General features: G+C 40.4%; 1 protein-coding gene across 2 annotated transcripts in view; it reads right to left on the bottom strand.

Moving 5' to 3' along the window:
- Nucleotides 1-17165, bottom strand: part of DPP10 (dipeptidyl peptidase like 10) — a 1405335-nt gene that overhangs the window by 1016329 nt on the left and 371841 nt on the right. The gene's annotated exons all lie outside the window — the stretch shown is intronic.

Below are 17165 nucleotides of genomic sequence, written 5' to 3'. Positions count from 1 at the left end.
CAGTGAAAAGATGGTCATCTTTGAGCCAGAAAGTAAGCCCTCACCAGACATCAAATCCACTGGCACTTTCATCTTGGGCTTCCTAGAAATGTAAGAAATAAATATTAGTTGTTTAAGACACCCAATCTATGGTGTCTCTGTTATATAGCCTGAAAGAACTAAAACAGAAATTGGCACCAAGAAGTGAAATATCTACAAATGCGGAAGCAGCTTTAAAATCTGATAACGAATAGAGGCTGGAGGCTGGTATATGTCTGAAAAAGCCTATCTTAACTGTGAATGGATATTTCAAGGTGATTATGATGAGAACTCAGAAAGAAAAAACAAAGGATAAGTGTAAAGATTTTTTTTTAATCTTAGATAATACTTACATATTCACGAACAGAATATTAGTAGAAATATGGATGGAAAAAAGTCTCAGACAGAAAATGAAGAACATATTATTGGAAACTGGAGGAAAGGCAATCTTTGCTATAAAGCAACAAAGAAGTCGGCTGAACTGTGTACATGTTCTAGTGTTTTTAGAAGGCAGACCCTTTAGGGGATGAACTTAGGTATGTAACTGAGAGAGTTCTCTTGTGCAGTGGGCTAAGGATCCAGCACTGCAAAGGCAGAGGCTCAGACTGATGCTGAGGCTTGGGTTTGATCCTTAGCCAGTGAACTTCCACATGCCATGGGCACATCCAAAAATTAAAATAAAATAAAATAAAATTAGATATGTAGCTAAAGAGATTCCTGAGCAATATCTTGAAACAGTGGCTTGGCTCCTTTTGATGGCACTAAAATGTTAGAGAGGAATTGTTAAGCAGAAAGGAAGCAGAACCTACAGCTTTGAATAACTATCAGCCTATCCATGGTGCAAAAAATGAGAAAACTAAGCAAGTGGCCAGGAGACCGATAGATCAGGAGATGATTATGCATAAACCGTCTCAATAGAGGTCAGGTGCTGTTCTTCAAGACAATGGAAGAATGGCTAACCCTAAAGGAGATTCGGAGGTCATCGAGATGGCCATGTCATAGCCAGAGGGCTTAGCATTCCAGGCCCATGTCTGCCTCCACCTAGATTTCAAAGGACAGGACTGCCTGAAGCTGCAGGGCTGTGACTTCAGTCTAGGCATGTCATGGGTGCCAGAGCTGCTGTGAGGTTTTCCCACAAACCCTGGGGAAACGTCTATGTCCATCTGGTGGGCCTGGAATTTGGAGCATCAAGTCAAGGAGGATTATTCTGGAGTGATGATTAAATTTTGTTGGCCGCCTTTGGTTTTGAAATTCCTTAGAACCCATCGCCTCTTTCTTCTTCACTATTTCTCCCTTTTGGGATGGGAATATCTATCTTATGCCTCTCCCACCACTGCATTTTAGAAGCACATAACTTGTGTGGTTTCAGAAGTTCACAGCTGGAGAAGAATTTGCCTTGGAATGAATGGTACTTTGAATTTCACCCATATCTGAGTTAGGTGATATTTAGATGAGACTTTCAGCTTAGACTTTAAAGCTGATGCTGGAACAAGTTAAGACATTGGGGCTATTATGTTGGAGTGATATATTTTTCTTTTGGAATGTTATATTCTTCATGCAAGAAGAATGTGAATTTTTAGAAAACAGGGTTAGAATGCAATAGATTGAATTGTTTGTCACCCTGCCACCATTTCCCCTGCCCTGAATTCAAGTGTAGTAACCAAACCCTCAGTGTGCTAGTATCTGGAGGTTGGGCTTTGGGGAGGTTATTAGGAAGTGAGGATGGAGCCCTCCTGAGTGGGATTAACAAGAACTCTCGTAAAGTGAGCTCAGGGATCTCTCTATATATCTGCCATGAGAGGACGCAGTGAGAAGACAGCTGTCAATGAACCAGGAGGAAGTGGACTCTCACGAGATACAGAATCTACTGGCACCTTGATTTTGGACTTCCCAGCCAGTAAAACTATGAAATAAATGTTGTTTAAGCAAACTGGCCTAAGTTATTTTATTTATAACAGCCCAAACACACTGAGGCAGAAATCTTTTCAGAGATGTTATTATTTGTAAGATGAAAAATCCATGGGAAGTCCTAGGGAGAGTTGAAGCAGGAGGAGAGGCAGCAATTTCCAGCACAGGACAGTATTGCCTATGGCATAGTACTATGGAGCTTAGCTGCAATTTGCTGGTCATCTTTTTTTTTAATATTAAGAAGTACTTCAAAAATAGATGGGAATATTGTCATTAAAACAATATAATTTACTCATTTTCAGAGAGTGTGTCCACTTTGCTTCTGGAGGAAAGAATATCTTATGTTTTATAAGATCAGTATCAATTACTTTTAATCCAAAAATAGCAGCTATAGTTATACACAATATAGTCTGGAAAACATTTTGGTATGTAATATTTTATCCTTACAAAATTTTGTGTGGTAGTAAAATTACATGTATCCTTTAAATAATTATGTGAAAATTGGAGTTCCTGCCATGGCTCAGTGGTTAACAAACACTATGAGGATGCAGGTTTGAACCCTGGCCTTGCTCAGTGGGTTAAGTATCCAGCAGTTGCCATGACTGGTGGTGTTGGTCGCAGACCCAGTTCGGATCCTGTGTTGCTTTTGGCTGTGGTGTAGGCTGGCAGCTGAAGCTCCAATTCAACGCCTAACCTGGGAGCTTCCATATGCCATGGGTGTTACCCTAAAAAGCTGAAAAAAAAATTATGTGATAACTGATCTTCTTGATCTAATCAAACTTACAAGCTTTTGCATAGCATAGGAAACCCCCCCCCAAAAAAAAGAAAGAAAAGACACCCTACAGAATGGAAGAAAATAGCTGCAAATTAAGCAACTTGGCTTAATCTCCAAAATCTACAAACAACTCATACAACTCGACAACAACAGCAAAAGGACAACCAAGTCAAAAAACGTGCAGAAGACCTAAATAGACATTTCTCCAAAGAAGATATACAGATGGCTAATAGGCACAAGAAAAGATGCTTAGCATCACTAATTATTAGAGAAATGCAATTCGAAACTACAAGGAGGTTCCACCTCACACCAGTCAGAATGGCCATCTTTAACAAGTCTATAAATAACAAATGCTAGAGAGGGTGTAGAGAAAAGGGAACCCTCCTTTACTGGTGGCAGGAATGTAAATTGGTACAAACACTATGGAAAACAGTAAGGAAGTTCCTCTGCAAACTAAATATAAACTACCATATGACCCAGCAATCCCACTCTTCCAGACAAAACTTTCCTTGAAAAAGATACATGCACCCACATGTTCATTGAAGCACTAGTCACACTAGCCAAGACATGGAAACAATGTAAATCTCCATTGGCAGATCAATGGATTAAGATAATGTGGTACATATATATAGCAGAATACTATTCAGCCATCAAAAGGATGAATAATGCCATTTTCACCCACATGGACACAGTTAGAGATTATCATAAGTGAGGTATGTCAAAAAGAGAAATAGAAATACCATATGATACCACTTAGTAATTAAAATATGGCACAATAAACCTCTCTGCCAAACAGAAACAGACTCACATACATGGAGAACAGACTTGTAGTTGCTAAGGGGGAAAGGGAGGGAGTGGAATGGTCTGGGAGTTTGGGGTTAATAGACACAAATTATTACATTTAGAATGGATAAGCAATAAGGTGCTACTGTATAGCACAGGGAACTATATTGGATTTCTTGAAATAGACCATGGTGGAAGATAATATTTAAAAAAGAATAGGAATTCCCATTGTGGCACAGAGGAAATGAATCTGACTAGGAACCATGAGGTTGTGGGTTAGATCCCTGGCCTACCTCAAAGGGTTGAGGATCCGGGGTTGCTGTGATCTGTGATATAGGTCACAGGTAGAGCTTAGATCAGTGTTGCTGTGACTGTGGCATAGGCCAGCAGCTGTAGCTCTGATTTGACGCCTAGCCTGGGAACCTCTATATGCCGTGGGTGCAGCCCTGAAAAGGCAAAAGACAAAAAAAAAAAGAATATGTGTGTGTGTGTGTGTATGACTGGCTCATCTTCCAGCAGAAAGTGGAACAACACTGTAAATCAACCATAATTTTAAAAAAGTAGTCTTTTTGGCTATCACAGTGTCTTTTATAATTATCACTCCATCTTCTCTCTATAACTTATATTCCTTTTTCAGAACTTACACTATCCAGAAAGCTTAATCTACTCACCTGCCCCTCAACCACTCATAATTCTTACCTTTTGTGCTAACTTTAACTTAAATTATTGGAACTTGAATATGTTACTTTAAAACTTGCTCTAATATAATTTATATTATTTATCCAACAAACATGTTTGAGCATTAGCCTGTTTATTATAGTGAGCAAGACCCAGGAATAGATAGACTAAACTGAAGCTCTGAAAAGTAAATAAATAAAAGGTTCTGTTTTGTAATGTTTTCCCGTTTTCATGGTATAAATATTCCCACCATAAATGATTTCAGACTGACAAAATTTTAAAAAATGGCTCACAAAATTCTTGTGTATATATAACAATCAGTTCTCCTGAGCTTATATATGCCAACTTCATCACACCACTGGCAGTGTTAATTCAGATCCAGTGTTGGCTGCCAGGGAACTAGAGAAGATAGGCATTTTGATTTAAAAAGTTACATAATGTTGGATAATGATTGCTGTAATGAAAGTATGTACTAGAAACAGAGCCATCACAAGGGAAGCAATGAGCAATTATTTGGGGGATGAAAGCCAGGGAAGTTTTCTTTGATGAGAGATTTGAAATTCTGCAATCTTAAGGATGAGTGTAGAATTTTTTCCCTTTACATAAGCAGCAAAGATCATTCCAGCAGAGGGAGTGATGTGCTCAAGGGCAAGGACGTGAGTCCTGTGTGGCATGGTGCAACAAGAGGAGCTGCCAACAAAGGCAAGGCAGCTGGGCATGAGGTCAAGAAGGGCTTTTTGTTGCCTAGTTGTTCAGTCAATTAGATAAACTCCATGACAATTACAATATCCCTACAACTATTTTTTTCTCTAAAACTTGGTCTAATTCTCTATATGGATCTATAGCTATATTTAAAATCAGTGTGTTTTCCATCATGTCTTCAAAATTCACCTCATCTGTCCACTCCTCTGGGAAGACATTCCTTATCCCTCCTTTCTCACATCCACTTTCTCTGGTGTTGTGCATCCAATTACAGAGAACTTTATTTCTCTCAGGATAATTACCATTTACCTCTGTGCATTTATTACTAATAATGGAAATTCACTTACATAGGTGTCTTTCTCTATCATCCAAAATGTTAGTTCCTCGAGATCTAGAACTTCCAATTATTTTTCTGTTGTTGTGGTTGCCATAACCTAGAACAATGTACAGTATATTAGAGGTCCCCAATGTTTACAAATTGTGCTGAACTAATGTTGTGGCTCTTGATTGTAATCCAAAAGGTTAAGCAAAGAGTCCTGGGGTTCTAATTGTTGGAAATGTGAATAAGCTCTGTCTTCTGGCTTCATTTTTCTAATCACTAATGCTATGTATGTAGAGAGAATGAGTTCTAAGAGTTCATACTAACATTAGTTAGAGAATGAAGACCCACTAGGCCCTTTCAGCCTGGTAGAACTTTCTTCCAGGCTGAAACCCAACCCTTTTAAGCTCAGATCAAGCGAGGGAGAGAGGCTGCTGTGAAGGAAGAATTTTTGTGATGCCCAGAAGTGGAATAGAAATTCTGATCCTTGAAATTTTGATTGGCTTTAGGACATTTATAAATTTGGCACCAATATAAGTCTACCCCCACCAATTACAGAAACCAGAAACTTCCTTTTAAAAGACTGTTAGATATCTACATTGATATATCTCAACTTGAGCCACATACTGGCTTAGATCCTAGAGGCAGATTCTCTGGTATATGCCAGAGGAACAGAGGGAAGTAACAATATTTCTTTGGACATGTTATAGCCTTTAGCTGCTACATGTATATAAAGGGGACCATAATAATACATAAATATAGACCTACTATGAGGACTAAACAAGATGATGTGTATATAGTATCTGCCCTTTAGTCGTATCTCTCTCCATGCTCTTAAGGTAGCATTGCATCATACGGAGTCAAGGGTGAGGGTCAGGACCCAGATTAACTGAATTCAAATTCCATCTCTCCTACCTTCTGGTTGTGTCACTTTAGGTAAGTCGCTTGACTTATCTGGGCTTCATATTTCTAATCCCTGGAATGGGAAGTGGGAATAATAATAATAATAACAACAATAATAGTATTAGTAATAACTATCACAAAGGATTGCAGACAGAATTAAGTTATATATTACATGAAGAGCTTAAAACAGAGTCTGGACCATAATTAGAAGGAAGTGGATTTAAGAGACCTGTTAGCATTACGTCTAAGAAGTAATTGAATTTCATGCCTCAAGAAAAGAAGTTAACCCCTGTAGGGCTTCTACTATATTTCTAAAGGTCTATGATGTTACTGAAGTTACTTGGTTACTACTATTGCTGATTCATTACCATTCCATTAGTGGATATCTCAATGAACTTATAGAGCATATATATTATTTGCAATCATGATAAATATGGTTATTTTTTGCTTCATAGTTACTCTCTCAACTTCAAAACCATGTTCAGACTTTTGTAAAAATTGCTTTAAATTTCTTATAAAAATTTAAGCTGGTGTTAGGGTGGAAATTTGTTTTACTTAAAATAAAATTATTTAATTGTGAGAGTCTCCCCAAACCTCCTGCCTCTTTGTTCAATGCTTTCCTTTAATAAACAAGCATGCCTTAAGATTACTTTCTTTTTTTTTCCTATCAGAGGTCAAAATATGTTTTTGCTCTTTAATAAACATGGTAATAAAAGCAAAACTTAAGGTCCCATTTACCCTTATGCAAAGGCTGGTTATAACATGGACTGCATGAAAAACATTTGCTGGCCTAGAAGCTATTCAGGTTCACATAAAAATGTCAATTTCATCATACATGTCTCTTGATCATTATAAAGTATGAGCTTCTTGAGGACTGAAATTCTATTTAATCATCTTTGGATCTCTACTGCCTGGCACAGAATATGACCCACAGTGGGTGTACTGAATGAATGAATATAAATAAATATAAATACTTGATGCTTCTTAGTCATTTGGTCACTAGTGTTCCCTTTTCTATTTGATTTTTTTTTGGGGGGGGGGTTGCACTGGCAAATGACTATTTAAAGAATAAGCGATAAAAAATAGGGATTGTGTCTACATGAATCACTCCATGAGTTATTTATACATGGATTTCAGCACATCTTATATCTAGGCCTTTGTAGTGATTTCCAAGGGACCTTGGTAAGTTCAGATTCCTAAAATTACATCAAGAGACAGCATTGCTTCTTTATGGAAATGCAAAGACCTTACAAATGTGCTAAGATTGCAAATGCTTGCTTTGGTTTCCAATTATACCCTGCAAGATAAAGGATATTAATTTAAGACCTGTTATGCTTAGCTCCTTTAGGGAGAGGGTATGGAAAGAACTAATGTTTATTGATCCTGCATTAAGTGTGAAACCCATTACATATAGGAAGAAGTAAGGTTTGTTGAGTTATAATTTACACAAAGTAAAAGTCCATGATGAGGTTTGACAAGTGTGTATAGTTGTGTAACCATCATGACAACTGAGATAAATAACAGATATATCACACTTCTAAATTTTGCTTGTCCCCTTTCTAGTCAACTTCCTGTCTGCACTGCCAGTCACTGGAAACCATCCATCTAATTTGTGCCTAAGCTTGTGCGTTGTCAGGAATGTTACATTTCTTTTCTTTCTTTCTTTTTTGTCTTTTTAGGGCCATGGGCCACATTCATGGCATATGGAGGCTCGCATGCTAGGGGTCGAATTGGAGCTACAGCTGCCAGCCTACACTACAGCCACAGCAACACGGGATCTGAGCAGCATCTGTGACCTACACCACAGCTCATGGCAATGACGGAACCTTAACCCACTGGGCAAGACCAGGGATCCAACCTGCATCATCATGGATGCCAGTCAGATTTGCTTCTGCTAAGCCACGATGGGATCTCCAGGAATGTTACACTTCTAACGATATCATACACCTTCCTTCATAATATGTTCTAATTTAATTCTTCCCAGAACCCTATGAGGTAGGTATTGTTATTCCCAGTCCACAGATTTAAAAAAAAAAAAATGGAGGCATGGAGGCTTTAAGCAACTTACCCAGGTTTTGATCCCATGTGTAAAGAGGATGATACTTTGGTTAATCAAATTCCATTATTAGGATTGTGCTCGCATTCAGTTAATGCTGGCGTATTAGAACATAAATGGAAAGGTCATCGGATCTAGCTGGCTCTATCATCTTAACATCTAACTCAACGAGCACTTTAAAAATTGATAAAGAGGGGGAGGACAAGATGGCGGAGGAGGAGGGGGACACGCTCGCCCTCTCCCACAAACACAACAAAAAAAGCACATCTACAGAAGAAATGACTCGCACAGAACAACAACCAATCGCTGGCAGAGGAACCTAAACTCCAATAACGGCAAGAAGTTCGTGACATTATTGGGCAGAACGGGAGAAAAGAGGAGAGTGAGAGAAGGTGAATCCGAGCGGGACGGGCGCTCCCGAAAGGGAACTGCGGAGGAGAAAGGGATCCCGCACCCTGGAAAGTCTCCTACCGGGGGAAAGATCAAACGAACCGGAGGAATCTCCAGATGCAGAGAAGAGTGTAGCAGTAAGTCGGAGTACGGAAAAACGATCAAGAACCCAACGGACCATCTGAACTACGGGCACAGTCACCAAAAATTGAGACGCCTGGGTGGGGGCTGGGCACCGAGACCTCGCCTCCGAAGGTTAGTCCCCAAGAAAGGGCCGGGGGACGCCTGGGGGGGGGGCTGGGCACCGAGACCTCGGCTCCAGAGATTAGTCCCCGGGCTAGGGGGGCGGGGAAGAGCGGAAACTGCTTGGGAGGTCTCTAAACCATTTGACGGGGCAGAGACTGCCTGGGAGACTAGAAAACAAAGCTGTCGCAGAGGAAGGGAGCAATACTCTAGGGGCGGGGAAGTGGAAAGCCGCCTCAGAGGGAACCTGGGAGAAGAGCCTGGTCTGCGCCTGTGCGGGGGAGGGGAGAGAAGAAGGGGTGGGTCCCCATAGAATACCCCCCACGCCACAGCAAGCTTACAGGCCCGCTAGCTAGCAGAAAGCTGTGCTTCCCAGTGCATTCCCTCCCCCCACCCCCGCCACCCCCTATGCTCTCGCCGAACCTGGGGCTGCCTGCCATCCAGGAGGGCTGGCCTCAACAATTGCCTGAAGCCTACCACCGCAGGGGCTCTCCCTGCACAGGTCTGCTTGCCCTTTGGAGGGGCTACACTTCCACAGAGCAGCACCAAACACCACCAGCCCCCTAGAAAAGGCCTACAGCCCAGAAAAGCTAGAACAAGCCTAGCCAGGCCGTGAATAGATCGAACTAATTCTCCGACGGTTTTTCTGAGACGGGCTCCCCCGGGGAGGAGCCTCTTGAGTCTCCAAGGGCCTTGCTACACGCCCAAGACCCCAGGGGGTGCTAAGACCTAGTGGACCAGCTGCATAGGACTGCCAGCTCCAGGCAGGACCCCCTGCAGCCCAGAAAAGCTGCAACAAGCCTGGCCGACTTGGGAAAAGATCTCAGACGGTCTTTCTGAGTCGGGCTGTCCTGGGGAGGAGCCTCTTGAGTCTCCAAGGGCCCTGCTACCCGCCCAAGACCCCAAGGGGTGCTGAGACCTAGTGGACCAGCTGCATAGGACTGCCAGCTCCAGGCAGGACCCCCTGCAGCCCAGAAAAGCTGCAACAAGCCTGGCCGAATCGGGAAAAGATCTCAGACGGTCTTTCTGAGTCGGGCTGTCCTGGGGAGGAGCCTCTTGAGTCTCCAAGGGCCCTGCTACCCGCCCAAGACCCCAGGGGGTGCTGAGACCTAGTGGACCAGCTGCATAGGACTGCCAGCTCCAGGCAGGACCCCCTGCAGCCCAGAAAAGCTGCAACAAGCCTGGCCGAATCGGGAAAAGATCTCAGACGGTCTTTCTGAGTCGGGCTGTCCTGGGGAGGAGCCTCTTGAGTCTCCAAGGGCCCTGCTACCCGCCCAAGACCCCAAGGGGTGCTGAGACCTAGTGGACCAGCTGCATAGGACTGCCAGCTCCAGGCAGGACCCCCTGCAGCCCAGAAAAGCTGCAACAAGCCTGGCCGAATCGGGAAAAGATCTCAGACGGTCTTTCTGAGTCGGGCTGTCCTGGGGAGGAGCCTCTTGAGTCTCCAAGGGCCCTGCTACCTGCCCAAGACCCCAGGGGGTGCTGAGACCTAGTGGACCAGCTGCATAGGACTGCCAGCTCCAGGCAGGACCCCCTGCAGCCCAGAAAAGCTGCAACAAGCCTGGCCGACTTGGGAAAAGATCTCAGACGGTCTTTCTGAGTCGGGCTGCCCTGGGGAGGAACGTCTTGAGTCTCCAAGGGCCCTGCTACCCGCCCAAGACCCCAGGGGGTGCTGAGAACCAAGTGAAATCTGCTACCATCGTGGGGTGGACCTCCCAGTCCTGTCTGCCCTCAGGAAGTCCTCCTTTGCTTCAAAGAAACACTGTTAGTCCCATCAACACTCCAGAAAAGCCACACTGCCTCAAAAAAGATTGACCAACAACGACAGCCCTCAGGAAATATTCCAGGGCAGTGACAAGGCAAACACTACCCGATAAAGGAGAGTACAACTCCCTCAGGAGAAAGAAGACAACAAGCAAGATGAAGAAGCTGAGAAACCACCCCCAGTCAAACCAACAGGAGAACTCACCTAAAACAGTCAACAATGAAACAGACCTCTGCAGTCTGACAGACCTGGAGTTCAAAAGAGAAATAGTGAAGATACTGAAGGAATTAAGAGAAGATATGAACAGCAATGCAGATACCCTCAGAAAGGAACTAGAAAATATAAGGAGGAGCCAAGAAAAACTAGAACATTCATTTGCAGAGATGCAAACTGAACTAGGGGCAGTAAAAACCAGAATGAATAATGCAGAAGAACGAATCAGTGATATGGAAGATAGAATAATGGAAATCACTCAATCTGGTCAACAGACAGAAAACCGAATCAAAAAACTGGAAAGCAATATAAGAGACCTATGGGATAATATAAAACGGGCCAATCTACGCATAATAGGAATTCCAGAAGGAGTAGAAAAAGATAAGGGAATGGAAAATATATTTGAAGAAATTATCGCTGGAAACTTCCCAAATCTAAAGGATACTGGATTCAAGATACAAGAAGCACAGAGGGCCCCAAACAAACTGAACCCAAACAGACCCACACCAAGACACATCATAATAAAAATGGCAAAAGTTAGTGATAAAGAGAGGATCCTAAAGGCAGCAAGAGAAAAACAGAATGTTACCTACAAGGGAACCCCCATAAGAATATCAGCTGATTTCTCTACAGAAACACTACAGGCCAGGAGGGAATGGCAAGAGATATTTAAAGTGCTCAAAGGAAAAAATATGCAACCTAGAATACTTTATCCAGCAAGAATATCATTTAAAATAGAAGGGGAAATAAAAATTTTTCCCAACAAACAAAAACTTAAAGAATACAGCAACACAAAACCCAGGTTAAAGGAAATATTGAAAGGGCTTCTCTAAACCAAAAAGAAAGGAAGGAAAGGGAAGAAAAAAGAAAAGAAAAAAAAAAAAAAGAAGAAGAAGAAGAGGAAGAACTAGGACTGAGGAAGATGCAATCAGAGAGCAGTCACTCAAATAAGCCAGCATACAGATTTAATCATGAACATGCTTCAAACAAAATAAAATTAAAAAGAAAAAAATAAAAGAGTCATCAAAACCATAAAATGTGGGCAAGGGATGTTAGGAGGTAAATAATCCTTTTTGTTTGTATGTATGTCTCTCTTCTTAATTTTAATATAATAATGAAGTGTTTGAACTTACAGGACCATCAGGCTAAAACACACAATTATGGGAAGGGGTTAGCATACTTAAAAAACAGGGCAACCACAAGCCAAAACCAAATATTGCATTTGCAAAAAATGAAAAAAAAAAATACACTCAAGCAGATAATAACAGGAGACCATCCAACCAAAAAAAAAAAAAAAAAAAGAAGAAGAAGAATGGAGAACCATAGAATCAACTGGAACACGAGGATCAAATGGCAATAAATAATCATCTATCAATTATCACCTTAAATGTCAATGGACTGAATGCCCCAATCAAAAGACACAGAATGGCTGAGTGGATAAAACGGCAAAAACCTTCAATATGCTGCCTACAAGAAACTCACCTTAGGACAAAAGATACATATAGATTGAAAGTGAAAGGCTGGGGAAAAGTATTTCATGCCAATAGACATGACAGAAAAGCAGGAGTTGCAACGCTCATATCAGACAAAATAGACTTTAAAACAAAAGACATAAAGAAAGACAAAGAAGGACACTATTTAATGATTAAGGGATCCATCCAAGGAGAGGATGTTACTATCATCAACATATATGCCCCAAACATAGGAGCACCCAGATACATACAACAAATATTAACAGACATAAAGGGAGATATTGATGAGAATACAATCATAGTAGGAGACCTTAATACCCCCCTCACATCAATGGACAGATCCTCTAGACAGAAAACCAATAAAGCAACAGAGATCCTAAAGGAAACAATAGAAAAGTTAGACTTAATTGATATCTTCAGGACACTACATCCAAAAAAATCAGAATACACATTCTTCTCAAATGCTCATGGAACATTCTCAAGAATCGACCACATATTGGGACATAAAGCGAATCTCAATAAATTTAGGAGCATAGAAATTATCTCAAGTGTCTTCTCTGACCACAATGCCATGAAATTAGAAATCAACCATGGGAAAAGCAAAGAGAAAAAACCTACTCCATGGAGACTAAACAACATGCTACTAAAAAACCAATGGGTCAATGAGGAAATCAAGAAGGAAATTAAAAACTATCTTGAAACAAATGATAATGAAGACACAACCTCTCAAAATCTATGGGATGCTGTGAAAGCAGTGCTCAGAGGGAAATTTATAGCAATCCAGGCCTTTCTCAAAAAAGAAGAAAGATCCCAAATTGACAACTTAACCCTCCACCTAAATGAATTAGAAAAAGAAGAACAAAGAAGTCCTAAAGTCAGCAGAAGGAAGGAAATTGTAAAGATCAAAGAAGAAATCAATAAAATAGAGACTCAAAAAACAATAGAGAAAATTAATAAAACCAAGAGCTGGTTCTTTGAAAAGGTGAACAAAATTGATAAACCCCTGGCCAGACTCACTAAAAAGAGGAGAGAAAGAACCCAAATCACCAAAATTATAAATGAAAAAGGAGAAATCACAACGGATACAGCAGAAATACAAAAAACCATAAGAGAATACTATGAACAACTATATGGCAATAAGTTTGACAATCTGGAAGAAATGGACAATTTTCTAGAATCTTACAGCCTGCCAAAACTGAATCAAGCAGAAACAGACCAACTGAACAGACCAATCACTAGAAATGAAATTGAAGAGGTCATAAAATCACTCCCTACAAATAAAAGCCCAGGACCAGATGGCTTCACAGGTGAATTCTATCAAACATATAAAGAGGAATTGGTGCCCATCCTCCTTAAACTCTTTCAAAAGGTTGAAGAAGAAGGAATACTCCCAAAGACATTCTATGAGGCCACCATCACCCTCATTCCAAAACCAGACAGAGATACCACCAAAAAAGAAAACTATCGCCCAATATCATTGATGAATATAGATGCAAAAATTCTCAACAAAATCTTAGCCAACCGAATCCAACAACATATCAAAAAAATTATACACCATGACCAGGTTGGGTTCATCCCAGGTTCACAAGGATGGTTCAACATACGCAAATCAATCAACATCATACACCACATTAACAAAAAAAAAGTCAAAAATCATATGATCATTTCAATAGATGCAGAAAAAGCATTTGACAAAGTTCAACATCCATTCATGATCAAGACCCTCGCCAAAGTGGGTATAGAGGGAACATTCCTGAATATAATCAAAGCCATTTATGATAAACCCACAGCAAATATAATCCTCAATGGGGAAAAACTGAAAGCCTTCTCACTCAAATCTGGAACAAGACAGGGATGCCCACTCTCACCACTGCTCTTCAACATAGTTTTGGAAGTCCTAGCCACAGCAATTAGACAAACAAAAGAAATCAAAGGCATCCATATAGGAAGAGAAGAGATCAAACTGTCACTGTATGCAGATGACATGATTCTATACCTAGAAAACCCTAAGGACTCAACCCCAAAACTCCTTGAACTGATTAATAAATTCAGCAAAGTGGCAGGATATAAGATTAACATTCAGAAGTCAGTTGCATTTCTGTATACCAGCAATGAAATATTAGAAAAGGAATCAAAAATACGATACCTTTTAAAATTGTACCTCACAAATTCAAATACCTCGGAATACACCTAACCAAAGAGGTAAAGGACCTATATGCCGAGAACTATAAAACCTTAATCAAAGAAATCAAAGAAGATGTAAAAAAATGGAAAGATATTCCATGTTCCTGGATTGGAAAAATCAATATTGTGAAAATGGCCATCCTACCCAAAGCAATCTACAGATTCAATGCAATCCCTATCAAATTACCCATGACATTTTTCACAGAACTAGAACAAACAATCCAAACATTTATATGGAACCACAAAAGACCCAGAATCGCCAAAGCAATCCTGAGAAACAAAAACCAAGCAGGAGGCATCACTCTCCCAGACTTCAAGAAATACTACAAAGCCACAGTCATCAAAACAGTGTGGTACTGGTATCAAAACAGACAGACAGACCAATGGAACAGAATAGAGAATCTGGAAATTAACCCTGACACCTATGGTCAATTAATCTTTGACAAGGGAGGCAAGAACATAAAATGGGAAAAGGAAAGTCTATTCAGCAAGCATTGCTGGGAAACCTGGACAGCTGTATGCAAAGCAATGAAACTAGAACACACCCTCACACCATGCACAAAAATAAACTCCAAATGGCTGAAAGACTTAAATATACGACAGGACACCATCAAACTCCTAGAAGAAAACATAGGCAAAACACTCTCTGACATCAACATCATGAATATTTTCTCAGGGCAGTCTCCCAAAGCAATAGAAATTAGAGCAAAAATAAACCCATGGGACCTCATCAAACTGAAAAGCTTTTGCACAGCAAAGGAAACCCAAAAGAAAACAAAAAGACAACTTACAGAATGGGAGAAAATAGTTTCAAATGATGCAACGGACAAGGGCTTAATCTCTAGAATATATAAGCAACTTATACAACTCAACAGCAAAAAAACCAATCAATCAATGGAAAAATGGGCAAAAGACCTGAATAGACATTTCTCCAAAGAAGATATACAGATGGCCAACAAACACATGAAAAAATGCTCAACATCGCTGATTATAAGAGAAATGCAAATCAAAACTACCATGAGATACCACCTCACACCAGTCAGAATGGCCATCATTAATAAATCCACAAATAACAAGTGCTGGAGGGGCTGTGGAGAAAAGGGAACCCTCCTGCACTGCTGGTGGGAATGTAAACTGGTACAGCCACTATGGAGAACAGTTTGGAGATACCTTAGAAATCTATACATAGAACTTCCATATGACCCTGCAATCCCACTCTTGGGCATCTATCCGGACAAAGCTCTACTTAAAAGAGACACATGCACCCGCATGTTCATTGCAGCACTATTCACAATAGCCAGGACATGGAAACAATCCAAATGTCCATCGACAGATGATTGGATTCAGAAGAGGTGGTATATATACACGATGGAATACTACTCAGCCATAAAAAAGGATGACATCATGCCATTTGCAGCAACATGGATGGAACTAGAGAATCTCATACTGAGTGAAATGAGCCAGAAAGACAAAGACAAATACCATATGACATCACTTATAACTGGAATCTAGTATCCAGCACAAATGAACATCTCCTCAGAAAAGAAAATCAATCATGGACTTGGAGAAGAGACTTGTGGTTGCCTGATGGGAGGGGGAGGGAGTGGGAGGGATCGGGAGCTTGGGCTTATCAGTCACATCGTAGAATAGATTTACAAGGAGATCCCGCTGAATAGCATTGAGAACTATGTCTAGATACTCATGTTGCAACAGAAGAAATGGTGGGGGAAAAACTGTAATTGTAATGTATACATGTAAGGATAACCTGACCCCCTTGCTGTACAGTGGGAAAATAAAATTAAAAAAATAAATAAAAAAAAAAAAAAAAATTGATAAAGAAAGCAATTAATGATTAGTCCCCTTGATATGCTCCTATAATTCTGGCCCACCCTGCCTCTGAAAATGAGACTGAGTCAGCCTAATAATGCTTACTTTAGTAGTAAATAAGGTGGAAACCTCAAGAAATACACACAGAAATAGGCAAAATTTATCTACACAATACAATATTTATAGCAAATCCTCTGATGGTGTGAATAAGGATTATGTAATTGTTTATCAGCCAGGGTACATGAACTCCTCTGTTTGATGAAAGCCTGATTAAGGCAAATATATATTTTATTTTGTTTTTTAAAAGAAAACATAATAAATGAGACAAAGATTAAAGGCAACACACTGTACTTTTTTTTAAGTTCCTCTGCTCTGAAAGATGATTTTACATCCTGGTAAAGAATATTAGGGTCATCCTGATATAATGTGAGAACTGGGGAGAGAAAAGATTCTATCAGGAAAAATCACTTAGACTCTAGGATGAAGATTTTTTTTCTTCAATAGTTAATTTTACTTAATAAATACCACTGACCCTACTATACTGTCCTGAGGATGAAGGTGTTATAAGAAGTAATTTGCTTCCTTGGAAATCTCACAAGTATTTCTTATGTGCTTGCTATGTACTCAGGCCATGGGACTTCTGTATACATGTATGTATGTATGTGTGTGTGTGTGTGTGTGTGTGTGTGTGTGTGTGTGTGTGTATTTTTGAAGTTAGAAATATTCAATATTTTATTAGCCCAAAATCAGATGACAATTATGCATGTCTTGGAAGTATTCTAAGGATTAAAAATGACATGTTCTCCCTTCCAGTTCATCTCAGAAGGTCAGGTGGCATTAAACAAGTGTGTCTCCCCCTGTGCTAGGATGCTGTCTCCTTTCCTCTACTGACATATGGATGCAATCACTAAAGATAAAAGGAAAGTTTT

This window comes from Sus scrofa, chromosome 15 (genome assembly GCF_054392235.1).
Source record: "Sus scrofa isolate SSC_HxYL_T2T_F1_AM1 chromosome 15, Sscrofa_HxYL_maternal_Yorkshire_Landrace_v2.0, whole genome shotgun sequence".
In the NCBI taxonomy this organism is placed as follows: Eukaryota; Metazoa; Chordata; class Mammalia; order Artiodactyla; family Suidae; genus Sus; species Sus scrofa.
Note: the sequence above shows the minus strand (reverse complement) of the source record. Positions and strands in the feature narration are given on the sequence as shown.